The sequence below is a fragment of the Bombina bombina genome, chromosome 3 (assembly GCF_027579735.1).
Source record: "Bombina bombina isolate aBomBom1 chromosome 3, aBomBom1.pri, whole genome shotgun sequence".
Lineage (NCBI taxonomy): Eukaryota > Metazoa > Chordata > Amphibia > Anura > Bombinatoridae > Bombina > Bombina bombina.
Window position 1 is genome coordinate 782,711,282 of NC_069501.1, and position 23,144 is coordinate 782,734,425.

At 34.7% G+C, this 23,144-nt stretch overlaps 1 protein-coding gene across 1 annotated transcript in view; it reads right to left on the minus strand.

Moving 5' to 3' along the window:
- FHL2 (four and a half LIM domains 2) overlaps positions 1-21,982 on the minus strand; it is a 216,580-nt gene extending 194,598 nt beyond the window's left edge. The window contains exon 1 of the mRNA XM_053707668.1: positions 21,845-21,982. The gene's annotated coding sequence lies outside the window, so the exon portion shown is untranslated. The remainder of the gene's footprint in view (positions 1-21,844) is intronic.
- Between the last annotated feature and the right edge of the window lie 1,162 nt (positions 21,983-23,144).

The following is a 23,144-nucleotide window of genomic DNA, read 5'->3' on the forward strand; positions in this document are numbered from 1 at the left end:
GGAGAAGAAAAGGATGGAACTATGGATTTTAACAAATAATTGGCTATAAGCCATGTTGACAGAACTAAGTTTACCAACCTCAGAAAGCCAAAAAGCAGAGTTAACCCTGCTGGAAATTGGAACAGCAACATAGTTATGAGGTTAAAAAAAAGACAGAAGTCCATCGAGTTCAACCTATACAAATATAATATACTTACAATAAAAGCTCCAGTTGAGCTTAAATTAATCCCATTAAAAAAGGGGACCCATTTAACACAAGCAATCATATCCCTGAATTCCGTTTCTAGACAGAAATGTATCTAAACCATTTTTAGATGTATCTATGGTATTGGCATTTGCTACCTCCTTAGGTAATGAGTTCCACAATTTGATTGCTCTTACAGTGAAAAAAAATGTTTACGTTGCTGGAGATTAAGGGGCCAATTTATTAATATGCAAGCGGACATGATACGATGTAGCGTATCGTGTCCACAGTCCGCCGCACATCAATAAATGCTTACCGCCCCCTGCATATTCGCTGCCAATCAGCCGCTAACAGGGGGTATCAATCAGCCTGATCGTATAGGCTCCGGTGGATTGATGTCTGCGGCCTCAGAGCAGGCAAACCAGTTATGGAGCAGCTTCATAACTTCTGTTTCCGGCGAGCCGGAAGGCTCGCACAGAAACAGGCGCATCAAGCTCCATTCGAAGCTTGATAATTCGGCCCCTAAATCTCCTTTCCCCAAGCCTTAAATTGTGATCTCTTGTCACAAAAAAAATTCTTGGAATAAACAGAGCTTCCACCATCTCTGTATATGTGCCTTGAATATATTTATATAAAGTAATCATGTCACATCTCAGGCGCCTTTTTTCTAGAGAAAACAGACCCAGTTTGGCTAACCTCTATTCATAGCTTAATTTCTCCATTCCCCTTATTAGTTTGTTGGCCCTTCTTTGAACCTTTTCTAAGTCTGCAATGTCTTTTTTTGAGATTGGTCCCCAGAACTGCACTCCATACTCAAGGTGAGGTCTTACCATGGATTTATATAGTGACTGAAGTATGATTTCCTCCCTTGCATCAATGCCTCTTTTAATACATGCTAGTATGTTATTAGCCTTAGATGCCGCTGCCCTGCATTGTGCACCCATCTTTAGCTTGTTATCTATAACTTCTCCCACTTTCCTCCTCTGTTTTGTTAAGTCTAGCATCATTGAAATAGGTTGAAAAGGTTGCCTGCTTATTTTTACTTCCAAAATGTAGAACCTTGCATTTCAGACTATTAAACAGAGGCCGCAGGCATGTTAGCAAAACTCTCCCAAAAAATAATTTTTAATTAATCGCATGATTTAAATAAATGCATGTGTCTTGTAAAAGGTACCATTTTCAAATGTTGCCACTGAAATAGCACACAACATCTGTCTCATAGAAAATATTACATTTGTAATTTTGGCAATATTCCAAGTAGCATAAAGATAGCAACATAACTTAATTTAACCCTTTGCCTACCAAGGTTTCACCAGACCGGTGTCAGTCGTATGACATTCTAATAATGCAATCATTTTATATTGCGGAAACACAACCTTAATCCTTGTAAATAGCTAATCAAACTAAAAGCTACACTATTTCTACTATAAACAGCTGTTAAAATATGAAAATGTTTCTTGTCGTCAGTGGGTATTGAGAGCCTGAACTATGTAATAAATCTTCTAATTGTTTGCATTTGCTTAATTGCTTTCAAATAATGCCTCAGTGTCTCCTTGCTGCCCTGAGTTTACATAAACTGTGTATATCTTGTTATTGTATACTTTCTTGCACATGCTTGTATATTTAAACAGTCTAATCCCTTTGCTCGTAATTGAGCCAATTGTTCAACATGATTAAAAAAAATTTTTTTTTAATATTTCACATTTTGTTCAGAGTAGAGATGAAAGTAAAGCTCAAAAAATATATCCAGATTCAACTGTTGCATAGGAGAGACTGTATTGCTTGTTTTAAGACCAATGCTTCTTGGACAATTACAATATAGAGCTTAGGTGCATGATAGAATGTTTTTCATCCATGAAGCATGGGGAACATGTATCTACTTTAAAAACTTACGGCCAGATTATAAGTTTTGCATTATGAGCGGCTCGGTAATAACTTGCAAGTTATTTCCACCGCTCACCTTTAATAGCGCTGCAATTACAGGTTTGCAAAAAACCCGGCGTTAGCAGGTAATATGGCAGTGTTGAGCTCCATACCGCACCCAAATACCAGCGCTGCTTTGAGCTGGTTTTACGTGCTCGTGCACGATTTCCCCATAGACATCAATAGGGAGAGCCGGCTAAAAAAAAAGCCTAACACTTGCAATAAAGGAGCTTAAAGCTCCGTAACGCAGCCCCATTGATTCCTATGGGGAAAGAAAATTTATGTTTACACCTAACACCCTAACATAAAATCCAAGTCTAAACACCCCTAATCTGCCGCCCCTGACATCGCTGACACCTACATTACATTTATTAACCCCTAATCTGCCGTCCCCGACATCGCTGCCACCTACCTACACTTATTAAACCCCTAATCTGCCGCCCCCAAGGTCGCCGCCACCTACATAAATTTATTAACCCCTAATCTGCAGCCCCCAACGTTGCTGCCGCCACTATACTAAAGTTATTAACCCCTATTACCTCTGGCCTCCCACATCACTAACACTAAATAAATATATTAACCCCTAAACCTAAGTCTAACCCTAACCCTAACACCCTTAACTTTAATATAATTAAAATAAATCTAATTAAAAATTAAAAATTACTATCATTAACTAAATAATTCCTATTTAAAAATAATTACCTATAAAATAAACCCTAAGCTAGCTACAATATAACTAATAGTTACATTGTAGATAGCTTAGGTTTTAGTTTTATTTCACAGCTAAGTTTGTATTTATTTTAACTAGGTAGACTAGTTAGTAAATAGTTATTAACTATTTACTAACTATCTAGTTAAAATAAATACAAATTTACCTGTAAAATAAAACCTAACCTGAGTTACACTAACACCTAACATTACACTAAAATTAAATAAATTACATTAATTAAATACAATTAACTAAATTACAAAAAAAATAAACACTAAATTACACAAAATAAAAAAGAAATGATCAAATATATAAAGTAATTACATATAATCTAATAGCCCTATCAAAATAAAAAAAAGCCCCCCAAAATAAAAAAAAAACCGCTAGCCTAAACTAAACTACCAATAGCCCTTAAAAGGGCCTTTTGTGGGGCATCGCCCCACAGAAATCAGCTCTTTTACTTGTAAAAAAAAATACAAACAACACCCCAACAGTAAAACCCACCACCCACACAACCAAACCCCCCAAATAAAATCCTATCTAAAAAAACCTAAGCTCCCCATTTTAATAGGGCTATTAGATTAGGTGTAATTAGTTTAAATATTTGATCATTTCTTTTTTATTTTGTGTAATTTAGTGTTTATTTTTTTTTGCAATTTAGTTAATTGTATTTAATTAATGTAATTTATTTAATTGTAGTGTAAGGTTAGGTGTTAGTGTAACTCAGGTTATGTTTTATTTTACAGGTAAATTTGTATTTATTTTAATTAGGTAGCTAGTAAATAGTTAATAACTATTTACTAACTATTCTACCTAGTTAAAATAAATACAAACTTACCTGTGAAATAAAAATAAACCCTAAGCTAGATACAATATAACTATTAGTTATATTGTAGCTATCTTAGGGTTTATTTTACAGGTAAGTATTTAGTCTTAAATAGGTATTATTTAGGTAATAATAGTAGGTTTTATTTAGATTTATTTTAATTATATTAAAGTTAGGGGTGGACTTAGGGTTAGGGGTTAATATATTTAGTGTTAGTGATGTGGGAGGCCAGAGGTTTAGGGGTTAATAACTTTAGTATAGTGGCGGCGACATTGAATTTTATTGAAAAAAAATACTGAAACAGACCTGTAAGATTAAAATATCAAAGGTAGAGCCATGTTTCCTGAAGGTTTTGTGAATTTAAATAGTATGAAAGCCTACTTGTCAGAAAATCTGTGAAGTTACTTAATCCTTCCAAGCCATGATATTGATATATATCTGCATTATACCATTATGTGCATAGTTTTATCTCTGAAATAGATAAATAAAATTGAGTTCCAATATTAGATATCATCCAATTAATTTGCAGAATGAAAGAATACTGTCTGACAGTAAATGGCCAAAAAGTACTCCTATCCATAGTGCTATTGGGGTGGCGTGGGATGACTGGGAGGATAAGCTCAATAAGCTTAATAAGTGAGACTTGAAACTAGCTCCGTAAGTGGGAAGAGCTGATATCATAGACCGGCGATGCCTGCTCCCAACATACACTACACTTCTGCCTCCGCTCGCCATGACAGGGTTCACTCCTAGGGGGTCAATTTATCAAGCTCTGTACGGAGCTTGATGCCCCGTGTTTCCGGTGAGCCTTCAGGCTTGCCGGAAACAGAAGTTATGAAGCAGCGGTCTAAAGACCGCTGCTCCATAACCTTTCCGCCTGCCTCAGAGCAATCAGCCAATAGGATTGAGCTGGCATACTATTGGCTGATTGGAACAGCCAATAGAATGCCAGCTCAATCCTTTTGGCTGACTGGATCAGCCAATAGGATTGAACTTCAATCCTATTGGCTGATTTTCTACCTTAATTCCGATTGGCTGATAGAATTCTATCAGCCAATCGGAATTGAAGGGACGCCAACTTGGATGACGTCATTTAAAGGAACCTTCATTCAGTGTTAGCTGTCGGATGAAGAGGATGCTCCGTGTCGGATGTCTTGAAGAAGGACCCGCTCCACGCCGGATGGATGAAGATAGAAGATGCTGTCTGGATGAAGATAGAAGATGCCGTCTGGATGAAGACTTCTGCCCGTCTGGAGGACCACTTTGCCCGGCTTGGATGAAAACTTCTCCCGGCTTTGTTGAGGACTTCAGCCCGGTTGGATGAAGACTTCTTCCGGTAAGGTGATCTTCAAGGGGTTAGTGTTAGGTTTTTTTAAGAGGGTTTTGGGTGGGTTTTAGAGTAGGGTTAGTTTTGTGGGTTTTAATGTTGGGGGGGATTTGTAATTTTTTTTTACAGGTAAAAGAGCTGATTACTTTGGGGCAATGCCTCGCAAAAGGCCCTTTTAAGGGATATTTGTAATTTAGTGTAGGGTAGGGCTTTTTTTTTATTTTGGGGGGACTTTTTTATTTTGTTAGTGGGATTAGATTAGGTGTAATTAGTTTAAAAATCTTGTAATTTGTTTATTATTTTCTGTAATTTAGTGTTTGTTTTTTGTACTTTAGCTAATTTTATTTAATTGTATTTAATTGTATTTAATTTAGGGAATTAATTTTATTATAGTGTAGTGCTAGGTAGTTATTAAATAGTTAATAACTATTTAATAACTATTCTACCTAGTTAAAATAAATACAAACTTGCCTGTAAAATAAAAATAAACCCTAAGCTAGCTACAATGTAACTATTCGTTATATTGTAGCTAGCTTAGGGTTTATTTTACAGGTAAATATTTAGTTTTAAATAGGAATAATTTAGTTAATGATAGTAATTTTTATTTAGATTTCTTTTAATTATATTTAAGTTAGGGGGGGTTAGGGTTAGACTTAGATTTAGGGGTTAATAACTTTAGTATAGTGGCGGCGACGTTGGGGGGTGGCAGATTAGGGGTTAATAAATGTAGGTAGGTGTCGGCGATGTTAGGGACGGCAGATTAGGGGTTAATATATTTATTATAGTGGCGGCGATGTCCGGTTCGGCAGATTAGGGGTTAAAAATATTTTTTTAGTGTTTGCGATGCGGGAGGGTCTTGGTTTAGGGGTTAATAGGTAGTTTATGGGTGTTAGTGTACTTTTTAGCACTTTAGTTAAGAATTTTATGCTACGGCGTTGTAGTGTAGAACTCTTAACTACTGACTTTAGAATGCGTTACCAGTCTTCACAGGAGAGGGTCTACCGCTCACTTTTTGGCAGACTCGTAATACCGGCGCTATGTAAGTCCCATTGAAAAAAGAGGATACGCAATTTACGTAAGTGGATTTGTGGTATTTCCAAGTCTGGCCAAAAAAAGTGAGCGGTGAGCCTGTACCTTCAAGCCTGTACCGGCTAACTCTGCCTTTTAAGCCTAACACAAAACTCGTAATCTAGCCGTATGTATTTCTAAATAGATATTTCTATATATATATATATATATCTGTATATATCTATACCTATATATAATAATGAATATATATAGGTATAGATATATATTGTACCAAAAAACCCATCAGATATTAATAGAAATATGTATTCATGAATAAATATAACATATTCTTCTATGTGAAGAACACTGTGAAATATTCATATTTTTTTGTTGGGTTAGCGCACTAGAGAATATGCGATCGGGTTTGCGTGCGAGTAGGGTGTTAGGTTTTGTATTCCACTTTTTTTCTCCATTGACTTATATGGGGGAATACGTGAACTTGTAGGCGACATTCTGTTTGGTTTTTTTGCGCTTGCCAGGTTAGCATGCAAGTAAAAATGGTTTACTTTCAAGTCATAATACGAGTGCAACCCGACATGCGCAAAAAGCTTACTTCTAGCGCAGTTAACGCCTGAGCGGGAGCATTAATTAGTTTTGGGTGAAAAGAGACTAGTAGATTAGCATTAAAGGGACAGTAAAGTCAAAATTAATCTTTCACCGTTTAGATAGGGTATACAATTTTAAAGGGACAGTCTAGTCCAAAATAAACTTTCATGATTCAGATAGGGTATGTAATTTTAAATAACTTTCCAATTTACTTTTATCACCAATTTTGCTTTGTTCTCTAAAGCTAAACCTAGGAGTTTCCTATGCTAATTTCTTAGACCTTGAAGGTCGCCTCTTATCTGAATGCATTTTGACAGTTTTACACCACTACAGGGAGTGCAGAATTATTAGGCAAGTTGTATTTTTGAGGATTAATTTTATTATTGAACAACAACCATGTTCTCAATGAACCCAAAAAACTCATTAATATCAAAGCTGAATATTTTTGGAAGTAGTTTTTAGTTTGTTTTTAGTTTTAGCTATTTTAGGGTGATATCTGTGTGTGCAGGTGACTATTACTGTGCATAATTATTAGGCAACTTAACAAAAAACAAATATATACCCATTTCAATTATTTATTTTTACCAGTGAAACCAATATAACATCTCAACATTCACAAATATACATTTCTGACATTCAAAAACAAAACAAAAACAAATCAGTGACCAATATAGCCACCTTTCTTTGCAAGGACACTCAAAAGCCTGCCATCCATGGATTCTGTCAGTGTTTTGATCTGTTCACCATCAACATTGCGTGCAGCAGCAACCACAGCCTCCCAGCCACTGTTCAGAGAGGTGTACTGTTTTCCCTCCTTGTAAATCTCACATTTGATGATGGACCACAGGTTCTCAATGGGGTTCAGATCAGGTGAACAAGGAGGCCATGTCATTAGATTTTCTTCTTTTATACCCTTTCTTGCCAGCCACGCTGTGGAGTACTTGGACGCGTGTGATGGAGCATTGTCCTGCATGAAAATCATGTTTTTCTTGAAGGATGCAGACTTCTTCCTGTACCACTGCTTGAAGAAGGTGTCTTCCAGAAACTGGCAGTAGGACTGGGAGTTGAGCTTGACTCCATCCTCAACCCGAAAAGGCCCCACAAGCTCATCTTTGATGATACCAGCCCAAACCAGTACTCCACCTCCACCTTGCTGGCATCTGAGTCGGACTGGAGCTCTCTGCCCTTTACCAATCCAGCCACGGCCCATCCATCTGGCCCATCAAGACTCACTCTCATTTCATCAGTCCATAAAACCTTAGAAAAATCAGTCTTGAGATATTTCTTGGCCCAGTCTTGACGTTTCAGCTTGTGTGTCTTGTTCAGTGGTGGTCGTCTTTCAGCCTTTCTTACCTTGGCCATGTCTCTGAGTATTGCACACCTTGTGCTTTTGGGCACTCCAGTGATGTTGCAGCTCTGAAATATGGCCAAACTGGTGGCAAGTGGCATCTTGGCAGCTGCACGCTTGACTTTTCTCAGTTCATGGGCAGTTATTTTGCGCCTTGGTTTTTCCACACACTTCTTGCGACCCTGTTGACTATTTTGAATGAAACGCTTGATTGTTCGATGATCACGCTTCAGAAGCTTTGCAATTTTAAGAGTGCTGCATCCCTCTGCAAGATATCTCACTATTTTTGACTTTTCTGAGCCTGTCAAGTACTTCTTTTGACCCATTTTGCCAAAGGAAAGGAAGTTGCCTAATAATTATGCACACCTGATATAGGGTGTTGATGTCATTAGACCACACCCCTTCTCATTACAGAGATGCACATCACCTAATATACTTAATTGGTAGTAGGCTTTCGAGCCTATACAGCTTGGAGTAAGACAACATGCATGAAGAGGATGATGTGGTCAAAATACTCATTTGCCTAATAATTCTGCACTCCTTGTAGAGGGTGTTAGTTCATATAGATAACATTGTAACATGCACGTGGAGTCACCTAGGAGTCAACACTGATTGGTTAAAATGTAAGTCTGTCAAAAGCTCTGAAATAAGGGGGCAGTTTGCAGAAGCTTAGATACAAGGTAATCACAAAGGTAAAGAGTTTATTAATATAACTGTATTGGTTATGCAAAACTAAGGAAAGGGTAATAAAGGGAATATCTATCTTTTAAAACAATAACAATTCTGGTGTAGACTGTTCCTTTTCCAATTTACTTTCTCATCAAATTTGATTTGTTTTAGACAGGTGAAACACATGGGCATAATTATACACAGCTGAGAACTGCGCATTGGCTCAAAGGGCCAATTCCATCAGTCGCATGAAATAATTTTACACAGCACAGAAACATCCATTTTTCAAATAACAAAGCTATGCAATACATTTCATTTTTTTTTTTTTTTAAATTGTACCAAATTCCATCAGATATATGTAGAATATGTATTTATGAATAAATAAAACAAATTCTGCTATGTGAAGAACAATGGCATGCAAAATATTCATATTTTCATGTCAGGTTAGCACACTTGAGAATATGCCATTTAGGTTTGCGCACGAGTATGATGTTAGGTTTTTTTCCCCACTTTTTTTTGCTCTATTTACTTCTATGGTGGCGCAAACAATATTCTAAGTTCGGCTTTTTGCACGCATCAGGTTAGTACACATGCGAAAACTTTTTACTTTCAACTTGTAATGCGAGTGTTACCCAACATGCACAAAAAGATTACTTCTAGCGGAGTTAGCGCACAAGCAGGAGTATTAAATAATGCTCCAAAAGAGGGCTATGCAAGCTGTTAGGCTAATCATATACCTTATTTATAAGACCCAAGTGCTTGGATCTGCCAGCTATGAGCTACGATGTCAGATTTGTAAAACTAAAATGACTTGATATGTGTTTACAACAATCTACTCATGAGAAGATCATGTTTAAACACATTGGATGAACAGCAGGAATCTTCAACTTTATGTCAGTTTATCAGTCTTTATTTTTCAGGTTATATTGTACGTGCATTGTTCAAATTAAATAATACTTATATGATTTATTGAAAATTTACATTAGTTTTTAATCTCAAAACTGTCATTCATATCCTTCTTTAAAGTGGCAATCGTTCTAAATCTAAAAATTAATGAGTTTCATTGATGAAAAATTAAAAATTTCAGACTTACTATAATAATCTCTGTCAAACCGTTCTGATACTATTGCACGCTCTGGCAGCCCCGACACTAAGAGTTTTGTTTTTTCTCTATGACGTTTTTTCTGTTATCCAATCATATTTGTGGCATTTTGGCATGTTTGAGTGTAAAAAAAAGGGGGTCCTTTGCACATGCTTTCCCAACATCATGCTTCTCAGCATTCAAGCAAATGTATAGAATGTCAGCAGTGCCACACGCATAATTAGAGAGCGGCTGTGAACACCCTGCAAAATCAAGGAAGTATAAGGGGCGGAGCTTAAGAATGCCGGAATAGAATCGCAAATATTTATATATCTAAATAAATAAATTAGATTTACAAAAAAAAAAGTTAGCGACTATAACATATAAATAACATATTAACATAATCCATTATCAAAAAGTATACAAATTACCATCACTTTTTTGTTGCAAAGTCTTCATTATTTTAGGTCCAAGGCAATTGTGAAAGTGCACCTTCAGAATGAGGATTGTGCCTAAGTACCAGAGATAAACATGGTGGCAAATAGAAAAGGAGTTACGCTAGGTTTGTAGCTTTTATATGCCACTCCTTTTCCCAGATAGAAACCAAAATTCCACACTAAGGACTCGATTTATCAAGCCCCTATGGCTGCAAGTTCTCACAAGAACTTGCTCGTCGTAATTTATCAAGCAGCAGTCACCAGACTGCTGCTTCCCTAAGCTCTTCTCCACCTCTAAGGTGGCGAAATTCAATCTCCCCGGTCAAGTCCGACCGAGGAGATTGACAGCTCCTGCCCGCGAGATTGACAGCTCCTGCCCGCGCGTGATAGGCAATGTTGATTACCTGCGGATAATTTCGCCCCGCCACAGGCGAGCTGAGGCGTACAGGGGCGCGTATACGTGGCCCTGTACGCCTCAGCTTTGATAAACCTAGCCCTACATTACAAAAGGAGGGTGCTCAGAGCCAAAAGTTATATTGTATCCACATCAATCTAAAATTAAATACAAGGATAATCAACAAAATACAGATTAAATTCTATTAATAAAAATATGAGAATCACTGAGTGAAATAATAATACTATTTATTCTGTAAATATTGCTAAAAAAACAATGTGTACATAAATATTTATCTTCTAAAATCTTTTAATAATTAATAAAAATAGTCTTTATAATATCGGGCTGTCTCCCATAGCACCACCTTGGTTAAAAATAGCAATACCTTGGTTAAAATAATATCTCAATTCAACAATGAAATGCTCCAAAAGAATTGTCACAGATCTTAGTCCGTATTTGCAGTCAATCAATAGTGTTATTTAGAAATCTGTAACCAAGTGAATACAGGATATTAGTCCATGTTGAGAGTAACAAAATAACCACAAGGTTTTAATCTGTGTTAATACAACCACAGAAGCCACTAGGATTTCAGTGCAGATCACTATTTTAAAAGGGCAAACACAGTTTTTACCTCAACTTAGTAAATTTCTCCAGATACTGGAATTGCCTTACAGGAGTCTTTAGTGCGCACCGATGTTGACGTCTAACATCTACTAGGCCGATATGTGTTGATATAAATGTAACACATATGGTTTCCAGTTGTTCTCTAGAAAAATAGTGGACAATCTGACTAGGCACATCAGTGGGGTCACACAATGCCCCCTCACCAAAGCTCTACTGTAGACCCCACTCTTGATTATACCATGTATATTTTTCACAATGAAGCAGTAATTTTCCCCTTTAGCTGCCAGCAACATAGAAATCAATAATTGTACCTCTTTGGTTGCCAGTAACACATGTAAACAGTAGTGATTGAAACACGGCCTTGACTATTCTACACTTTTTTTTTTAGACTTTCTGAACAGGTTATACACTCTGAGTGTTATGAAGTTATTACTATTACCTACTACTAACTAAATTACTCCTTCTTAGGTACTTATCATTTGCTTTTATTTAAGTTCTTTAGTATGTTTGATACCTTAAAGCTGCATTGCTTTCCTCAATGTTCGGGTTTGACTGTTCTGTATTATTTTAAGCATAGAGCATCTGTTTTATTGAACAGTTTTGCCTGCTCCTATTAATCTCTCACCTCAGCAGCAAGATATTTTAATTCCTTTACCCCACTATTCAAATTTTTTTCACATATGTGAATTTCTTACTTGCCTTAGTATCACAAGCCTTTGCTATGTGGGTAGATGTACATATGTGAGTATATATATATATATACCTATATATCTATATATATTCTTGACACTACTTGTTGCTCCTATTTTCTATAGAAAAGTTGACAGACTAGAATGCGCTCATCTAAATTACACATATATAACGGCATTATTGGCTTAAGGTACTCCTTGCATATTATACAGACTTCCTCTCTTTTCTAAGGTCCAAGAGAGATCATCTCAGTTGCTAACCCTCCTCCCTGCGTTCCATAGGCTTCTATGGGTACAAGAGTTTCCCTTCTACAATTTGAGGAAAATTAAAATATTTAAAAAGTGAGGTTCCATCTACATTTGTTCTTTCATATTATTGTATTACTTACATGTATGTCACCCACAAGGTTAGAGGTTGTATAGCCACATAATGTGTATTCATTGACCATAACTGTTTCTGCTTTAGTGTATGTAAAAATTATGTAAACATTCTAGAGACAATATTTTGTATCACATCTTTAGTATTTAGATCCTTTTTCACTTTATTTAATTGTAAATCATTTGTTTCTTTCCTATATTTGTGAAAGAACGCCTTCTATGTTATACCTTATAACAACCTCAATAAAAGATTATGAAAAAAAAGTTTAATTAGCAGTAAAAACAAAAAAACAACATTGCAATATGCATTTATTTTGTTTGCTTTAGCTGTTAAAGACCCTGTTTTGTTTTTGTAAAAAAATGTGCATGTCCCACACTACCCAGAGAGGTAAATAAAATTATGTAATCTAAATTTTTATTCAAAATACAGAAAACTGCCTAAACCACCTACATACCAAACAATGACTCATTAGAGCAGGGAACAAACCTATTTACAACTAGCCTATTTACAACTAGCCTATTACTAGCCTATTTACAACTAGCCTATTACTAGCCTATTTACAACTAGCCTATTACTAGCCTATTTACAACTAGCCTATAGCCACAGTTAAAGGAAAAGTGTACTCTAATATTTTCTCCTCTTTAATGTGTTCCCAAGTATCAATTTTACCTACTGGATTGTATTAAATTGTTAACAAATAGCTCATTCTCCTTTGTTTTCTCATTTAAAATAGCTGATTTTGCCTTTTGCAATTTTTAAACAATTCTGGTTACAGAAAACACATGTAAACAAGAACGTTTAGATAAAGCAGTAGGGGGTTGTGACAGAGGTACTAAATTGTTCATGTTCCATTGCTCTCTCTATGTACTGAGTTAACAGTGATAAATAAGGAAGACTTTGTTAGCTATTTCATATACACAGTGGCGGTTCTAGACAAATTTTACGGGGGGGGGCAAAGTGGGGCCAGTGTTTAATCAGGGGGGCACAAGTTTTACTTCACTTTGTTAACCCCACGCTTTGACTAGACAGCGTTTCAGAGACAGAGAAGCAGATAAATAGCCTTGATCTTGTCCGGTATTTTTCAGTCAGCTCAGTGGCCAGCTCGGGGGGGGGGGCACGGGGGGGGCAGGGACATTTTTACAGGGGCACTGGCCCCTGTAGGCCCCTGTGTAGAACCGCCCCTGCATATACACAAATATACCTGAAGGAGAAATTTCCGATCCATTTTAAAATCTGCAGCTGGTATAACGAGTCATTGGAAACACATTAAGGGGAAAGCAGTTTTACAATACAACGTCCTTTTAAGAAAAATGGGCTAAACATAAACATACTCCCCAGAATTTCTCATAGTTTTGGAAAATCGTTTATAAAGTGTCAGATATAGATTTATTTTATTTTGTATACAGGTCTTTTACAATTCTTCATTTAATTGCTGATACAAACTATGCACATGTGTCCATTTAAAGGGACACTCGAGTCAAAATTAAACTTTCATGATTCAGATACAGCATGTAACTTTAAACCACTTTCCATTGTACTTCCATTAACAAAATGTGTACAGTATTTTTATATTTACACTTTTTGAGTCACCAGCTCCTACTGAGCATGTGCAAGAATTCACAGAATATAAGTTTATGCATTTGTGATTGGCTGATGGCTGTCACATGATACAGGAGGAGTGGAAATAGACATAACTTTTAAATTTGTCAGTAAAAAATCTAATACTCATTTGAAGTTCATACTGAGTGCTATTGCATTGTCTTTCTATCACGTATTTGTTGATTATGCAACTCTACTGTATTTTCTGGTCCTTTAAGCAAACTCAGGTAAAATTGCTGATATGGAGAATAATTTCCAACAAATATTTTTAGTTACCATTAAAGGGAAATGAAACCCATTTTTTTTCTTTCATGATTCAGATACAGCATACAATTTTAAACAATTTTCCAATTTACGTCTATTATTAATTTTGCTTCATTGGCTTGGTATCCTTTCATTGAAGGAGCAGCAATGCAGTACCGGGAACTAGCTGAAGACATCTGTAAGCCAATGACAACAAGCATATTGGTAGCCACCAAGCAGCAACTAGCTCCCAGCTCCAGAGCCTACCTAGGTCTTCATTTCAACAAAGAATACCAAGAGAACAAAGCAAATTAGAAGTAAATTGAAAGGTTGTTTAAAATTGTATGCTCTATCTGGATCATGAAAAAAAATGTTGGTTTCATGTCCCTTTTGTAAAATAAAATAAATAAATAAAGAGAAAACTTGTATATAATGTAATTTTTCTAATGATTTGCCACTGTTTAAACGGACGGTGTACCCTTTAATTTGTCCCCAATTATCCATTTTATCTACTGGATTATATGAAATAATTTGCAAATAGCTCCTTTACATTTATTTTGGCACTTGAAACAGCTTCCTTTGTCTGTGGTATCTCTACCTATACTGTGTGGCGTTTCAGCACTTTAAATAGTAGCCTCTAGCAAGTGACTCGCAAATCATTTATAGGGAGCGTGTACAAGTTTAACGCTTGGACGATTGGCTAGCTCTGCCATGTGTCCCAGGAATTTTGTGCATGCGCATTGGATATGTGTAAAAGCTCTGTGTGTATAACACAATAATAGCAAAGGAATTTCACGAAGTTGCAGCTGGAAGATCTGGTGCACTACAAAATATGTCCCCTTGCTCTTCCGGTATTGTATGCCATAACATTCATACAATGAGCATGCTTGAGCTCTAATGCATAATGTTGTGAAATCATAGCAGATCAAGGCCACGAGAGCGATTCTAAAGAAAAAAAAACTCTATGGGGAAGAAGAAGATGGGAGGAGGAAAAATATTTTAATAATCCTGTGTGGACTTCATAATGCAAAACGTTAAAGAACGTTTATCAGGAGGGAATCTTTGGAAAAAATGTAAGTAAGTTATTTGTTGTAGCCTGTTCCTTTAAGTATTGGCTTTAGAAAAGATGTGTAAACATAGCAGAAGAAAATACATTCCCAGTGGGGATAAGCAGAGATAAGTAATCAATTCCCTCTAAGTAATTGGGCTTTGGTATACAGACAAATATAATATAAAGAAGCATGTATGTACAGAAAGTAATAAAATAGGATCTGATTTCCCTGCAAGCTCAACCCGTTGTGGTTTTAATGAACAAATGCCAGCTATTTCACACACACAAATAAACCTAGAAGTTATTTATTATACATATATACTTGGAAGCTGGTATAACAATTAATTACAAACACATTAAGGGGAAAAAACATTTTACAGTAAACTGTCCCTTTGAAGTCAGTCAAAAAATGGCTAAAAATAAATAATTTCCAGCCAATCAGATTGCATTTCTGTGAAATCCCTTGCAAGATGGTCAAATTTGTTTGAAAGCAGCAGTTCCATTTTAAAACTTTAACCAAAGTTTATGCAACTGAGTTTAAAACTTCATTTGACTGGTCCCAGTCAAACTGTTTTCAAAAAGTGGTCTGGAAAGGGTTCTTTTAATGGATAGAACATTTTTAATTCTTAGTTCCTGGGTTTTATTGCTTGTATGAATATACCATTTATGGAGACATGTCCTATTGGTCAAATTTAGAAAAAGCACTTTAGGGTGGAATTTAAATAGATACCTTTTTTCAGACTATATTTGTGGTGTGGAGCTTGTTTGTGCAAAATATAGGCATATATTTGTTTTTGATTTGAGAATCTATTATTACTAAAGGCTGCTGGGAAACAGGAAAATGACACAACATTCACGTGATCTATCAGCAGACCACAATCTAACTTTGTTGCACAGTTAAAGGGAGAGTAAACACCGTGTAATGACAAGACATTTCTGTTGTCTTGGTATAGAATTACATATCCCCTAGGTATAAACATATTTAATAATAAACTGCAGTAATCAAGATGTTATTTTGTTTTAAAAGTCAAACTCTGTGCAACACTTGCCTTATTTGAAGGAAATAACCTAGGCTTGAGTCGTATTCAGGAATTTCCGGAGCCGGATTTATTCTTGTGAAAGTGCAACAATCTAAGATCTGGATTTGCACAGATCTTAGTGTGCTGCACTTTCGCAATAATAAATCCAGCTCCTAAAAATGCTGAATGTGGCTTGCGACCGGCATTTTCGGCATTTGTTTAGTCCCAAAAGGCAAAAATGCACATGCCTAATTAGTGATATTATTTTCACTAATAAAGTGAATTATTTTGCAATTATCAGCAGGGTACATTGCCAGCTCTGAAAATGAGAAAATCTACAAATTTCAGAAGTAAATTACATGAAAAAGGGGCAAATAAATAATGAAACGAGATTGCAAAGTTGTATTATTACCCATAACCGAACATTTTATATTAAAATCTCAAGGTTAAGGTTATTGTCCCTTTAACCTATATTATGTTGCAGTTGAATTCAAAGGAATAGTAAATGTGAAATTAAAGTGAATATAAACTTTCATGAATGAGTGCCTGGTTTTTAAAAATGCTATTAAAAACAGGGGCACTTTTATTCATTAAACTTTACATTGTAGCATTTTTTTTAAATACTTACCTTTTTCTTTAGCAAACCCAGACCGGCGATCCCCCGCCCGCAGCTCCTCTGTACTTACCTCAGCAAAAACTAAACCGGCTTACTCCAATCATGGCATCGATTGGAGGAAGCCAGTTTCGTCATCGATATGCTAAGTACAGCATGAGAAGCGGGCGGAGGATCACCGGTCAGGGTTTCCTAAAGAAAAAGGTAAGTATAAAAAAAAAATGCTTCAATGTAGATTTTAATGAATGAAAGTGCCCCTGTTTTTAATAGCATTTTTAAAAACCGGGCACTCATTTATTAAACTTTACTTTACTTATAAACTTTCATGGTTAGGAAAAAAGCAAGCAACTGTTATGAAATTGTATTTATTTTACTTCTATTAGCAAATGTACTTTATTTTCTTAGAAAAGCATACCTAGATAGCCTCAGGGATAGGCAGCCGTGTTCTACTGGTAGCTAGGTGGTGATTGGTGGCCACACACACATATGTCTCTTGTCATTGACTCATCAGATGTGTTCAGCTAGTTCCCAACAATGCATTATTGCTCTGCATTTGTAGGGGTAAGTATATAGTCATATGAAAGCAGCAGTAAGTTAGCGCTGCAGAATCTGTTGGTGCTCTACAAATACCTGATCATTATAATAATAATAAGATGGTAAAATGCTCTAACACACTTTGCTCATTAGAACCAGTGTGAATATATTTTACCCAAATGCATAAGCTGTCGTCTTATTAGTAAATAACTAAAAAATGCAAAACATCTGACTGCATAGGAGAAGTGCTATTCTGGAGGTAATATCTATATATAAACTCATCTGTAAGATAATAGAAACTACTGAAAGGAAAAAAACTGCATGTACAACATTGAACTGATCCAAATATCTTAATTGAAAATGTAATTTTGTCTGCAACATAAGTCAGCTGCCTATGATTTAATCAATAAAGTAATTCTGGGATATATCAAGACTTAATTACTTTTTAAGCCAATAGGATATATTTAGCCAGGGTAATCCAAGTTACTGACTGAAATGATCTCCAATGTAATTTATCTCATTAGAAGTGAATACACAATATTAAATAGATACTAGTTTAGCAAGCTGATTTCAGGTATCATTAACAAAACAGAAACATTGAATAATATACATAGCATAGTCATTTTACACAACAATTAGCTCTGAGGGTGAACATTTAGGAATGTCCCACCCAATTGAATATTCAAATGATTCATACAAATGCATTTGAATTAGTAACTTTGAATTGACAGTCAAGCTCCTGCTGATGGGGCAGAAAATTATTTGAAATATTACAATTGGTTCATTCTACAGTTTGTCAGTATTAATTAAAAGTAGACATTCTTTTGCAAAAAAAGATATACAATTATACAATATCTTGTGTGTTGTATTTCACATGGCCAAATAAAGCAATATAAGTAAATTAAAGAAACAAATCCCCCCAAGTCTTGGTTCACAAACATAATATATACATAGCCAGGATGTGTGCTTTAGAGTTTTGACATCAAAGAAGCAATTACCAAAAAAAAAAAAAAGTTTAGATTTGGAAAGAATGTGGAATTTGCTGCCAGAGTTAGTAGTGAAAAAATGTGAATGAGAAAATAGGATCCTTTCTTTGGGTAGTATATTTGTATTTGGGAGCAAGTATTTCACATGTATTTTAAAAATTCAAAATAGTTTTAATTTTTTTTATAAATCCAAAAATAAACTTTATTTTTCTCTGATGACCTTAGTGGTTGCTAGAGAACCCTGGCTAGTTTTATACTGTAGGTCAATTGACCCCCCCCCCACGGTGTTAAAGCCCAAGGTATGGCTGGCTATACAATGCAGCTTTGTTATTCTGAGCAAAAACATGTGATGTCTATGTGCTCTGTGCAGGTCTTACAAACAAGCAAGTCCATGGTTTTGAAAACCATAACACCATATTATTTTATTATTTTACTATATATATATATATATATATATATATATATATATATATATATATATATATATATATATATATATATATATATATATATATATATATATATATATATATAATGTACCAGGGTGAGGGCAGTGTAATATTTTCTAATGTTATATCATTTACTGCTATCCAAAACACAAATTAATTGCATAATTTCACTGTTACTATTTACACATTGTTTGGTCTGAGGAAGGGGTCTGCGAATCCCCGAAATGTTACCACTTAACAAATAAGAATTATTTTATTTAAATCCAGCAAGTGCAGTCCCTGCTTGAGAAATACTACTGATATATTGACTTTGCACCCTGGTTGAAGACCTACCTGAACTGTGCAGATACACAAGGAGAAAATGTATGTATATACTGTATATAAATATATATATATATATATATATTTATGTTATGAACAGAATGTAATTACAAATAGACCTATGTATATATATATATATATATATATATATATATATATATATATATATATATATATATATATATATATATATGCACATGATTCTCAGAGCACAAATTTATAGTAGAACAAGGTAGTTTCCTATAATCCATGCAACAGTGGAAAACCAGGGAGCCTTGTTGTATGAAGTGCCCATAGCTCACTGTACCAATCAAGGAGACAGCAAGAAAATACAACGCATCAGAAATCACAGTCAAATGTCAGTCTTTGCCGTACACAATACCCCAGACCTTAAAGGGACACTAAACCCATATTTTTTCTTTCATGATTCAGAAAGAGCATGCAATTTTAAGCAATTTTCTAATTTACTACTATTATCATATTTTCTTCGTTTTCTTGCGATCTTTATTAGAAAATGCAGGAATGTAAGGCAAGGAGCCGGCCCATTTTTGGTTCAGCACCTGGATAGAGCTTGATGATTGGTTTGCTACATTTAGCCACCAATCAGGAAGCACTACCCAGGTGCTGAACCAAAATGGGCCGGCTCTTAAGCTTTCATTCCTGTCTATTTAAATAAAGATGGCAAGAGCAAAAAAGAAAATTGATAATAGGAGTAAATTAGAAAGTTTCTTAAAATGTCATGCTCTATCTGAATCATGAAAGAAAATATTTGGGTTTAGTATCCCTTTAATGATGCAATGTACAATTTCCCATAATGAAAGTGCTGCATGTCAATGTTTACTGTACAAAATAATTGTGTATGATATCTATATACATATGTTAAACAGATTTAAAGTATGTATACAATGAGATTTGTGTACACTTGTTTACAACTCTTTTAAAAAAGTAATTTCATTTTATTAGCAAAATTTACATTATTTTGCAGTCCAGGGGCATGCCCCTTGAAAACCCTATTGAGCATGTTGTTAGGTATAGTTAATAAGGGACGTATATAAATGAGTTGCTGCACTGATCAAGCAATCGCTGGTTGGCATGCAGGATTCAGAAGCACTGTCTTCTATGATTCTACAGGTTAATAGGTTAAGGCTGCTGTTTGTTTTTTACGTCTATTTTTCTTCATAGACCTGCCCACTTTGAATAATATTTTGTACTGTGCATTCATCTGCATTTCGACTGATATATATGAATATAGCTTGCATTTTCAATATATCTATTTTTACAAAATAAAATAAATATATATACAGAAGTTGAAAACATTTCTATGCCAGGGTAATCACAAACAGAGAGATATCCACATATCTATTTTTTATGTCACAGTATAAATTACAATCTGGAACAGCTATATAATTGTATGTCTTACACTGATTTGTAGTGGGAATTGACAGCTATGTTTTCTTAACAACTAATTTAATAACAAATATACTTGTAGCATCTTGTATGAGATTTACTTATGGGATGTCACCTTAACTTATTTGAGACTGGTTTAGAATCCACCTTTAATACAGATATATTATCTCTGTGTGTATGAACCTATGTTACTTGAGAAATTATTAAAATAATTTACTTCATATATTTATTAGAATATAGCATTTGATCTCTTTATGGAGGCATTCAACTAGTATACACATGTGAGAAAAATAAATTGCTGATGATATTAGATAATGACATAATTAATGTTTAGATAAATAGATCTCTTTATGGAGACATTCAAGTGGTATACACATGATAGATGGATAGACAGATGGATAGATAGATAGATAGATTATAGAGATAGATGATAGATAGATAGATATTATATGTACATAGATTAATAGATATATAGATAGATGTATAATATATAGATAGATGAATAGATAGATAGATAATATATGTAGATAGATTAATAGATATACAGATAGATGAAAAGATAGATAGATAGATAGATAGATAGATAGATAGATAGATAGATAGATGATAGATAGATAGATAGATTATAGAGATAGATAGATAGATAGATAGATAGATAGATAGATAATATATGTAGATAGATTAATAGATATACAGATAGATGAATAGATATACAGATAGATAGATAGATAGATAGATAGATAGATAGATAGATAGATGATAGATAGATAGATAGATAGATAGATAGATAGATAGATAGATAGATTATAGAGATAGATAGATAGATAGATAGATAATATATGTAGATAGATTAATAGATATACAGATAGATGAATAGATAGATTATATATATATATATATATATATATATATATATATATATATATATATATATATATATATATATATATATATATATATACACACATATATATAAAATATGTAGCAATAGATAAATAGATCATATATATAGATAGATGAATATATAATATTTAGATAAACAGATAATACATAGGCAGATGGTGTAAATATATATCCAATAACCAGTTGCATATAATGATCGTATACCTAAAAATCTGTTAGCCCTTAAATTTAGGTTTCAATAACTATGTCGTTTCTGTATACCTTAACTCGCATGTCCATTGGTCATCTGTTATTAGTTAAAAAAAAAGAAATGCGTTACCTTCACTCATCCTAGCTACTATAAAACGTGCATAGCTCAGTACTAAGACGATAATATGACCTATTAAACATGTACAGTACTGCCCCTATAACTTAGCATGTCCTTATGCACGTTATAAAATCACCAAGCCATTTCAGCTATCAGTAAAGCAGGGACCTAGTGATAACAAAAGAGAGTACCCGCGGCGTGTACTTACAGAGCAGTGCTTAGTCTTATTGCTCCCAGGGGTACTGTGAGGCAGGAAGTCGCACATCCAGCAGCAGCAGCAGCAGCAGGCTGTGTCTGTGCAAGGGGAGGCCACCGCTGCACACAGCTGTATCACTGTCACTGCAAGATCACAGCAGCAGTGTACACCGTCTGTGTGATCTCAGATCTGCATTGTGAGCAGTCAGCCCTCACAGCCCCGTGAACCCCCTTCATATCATTTTACCATATAAGGAGACAAAAGCATCACACACTTACTCTTTTAGGCTGTCTGCAGCTGGCATTCAACACTTTCTCTATTCCAGAGGTTGTGGCTTACAATGTCAATGATAAAGTTCTAGTTGGATTTGGAATTATTCCTACACTCAGATTTAGTTTTTTTCCTCTTCTGTGACCCAGTAAATCACATTAACAGGGATGCTAGTACACTCTGCCAAAAAATATTTACTCAGCTTAAACATTATTAGAAAAAATGTATGTCCCCTAGACATGATAAAGCAATTATTACTCAGTTATTCTAAAAAGGATAATGTTTCAACTTTAAATATAGTGTACCCAACAGCTGGGGTTGACTGTCCACCTAAGCAAGTCATGTAAACTTTTATCTAATTGACTGATTGATTGATTTGTAGCCATCTTTGTACTGAATTTACAGAGGAGAAAGTCTTTGCAAAGTTGGTAATAAAAAATACAGGCTTATTTTATACCAATTGCCTTTTGGCAGCCAAAGTGTTAAAATTTAAAGGGATATTAAACATTTTCAGATTGTAATACACAATGTTTACCTGTATGTAATAAAAAAAATTGCAATACACTTTCATTATTAATTTTGTCCACTTTCCTGTAATTTGATTCTAAAAAATGTCGGCTTTGCAGTTCCTGCTAAAAGTTGAGGTGCAGACCCCATTAACACGACTATATTCTTTAGTCATTGGTTGCACATTCTAGTTACTCATTTATAAATGTCCCCTTATTGGCCTCAGCAGAGTTGGAAACCTAGGTTACAATATGGTGGTGCCTAATTCTGTATGATCACTAACATGTTGCATTTATGTTTTCAATATTTAAACAAGTAATATAATTTGAAAAAAATATACATTTGTATATTATTCTCAGGCTAATATTTGCTTTAAGTATATAATAATATTTAGTCTTTAATGCTGTTTCCTGACTTAAAATTAACGTTTTGTTGCCTGTAGCATTGGTCATAAATATTTTTGTTAAATTATAATTCATCATAGTAATACGTAGTAATATACTCAATCAAAAACCACTGTGAAACTAAATACTGT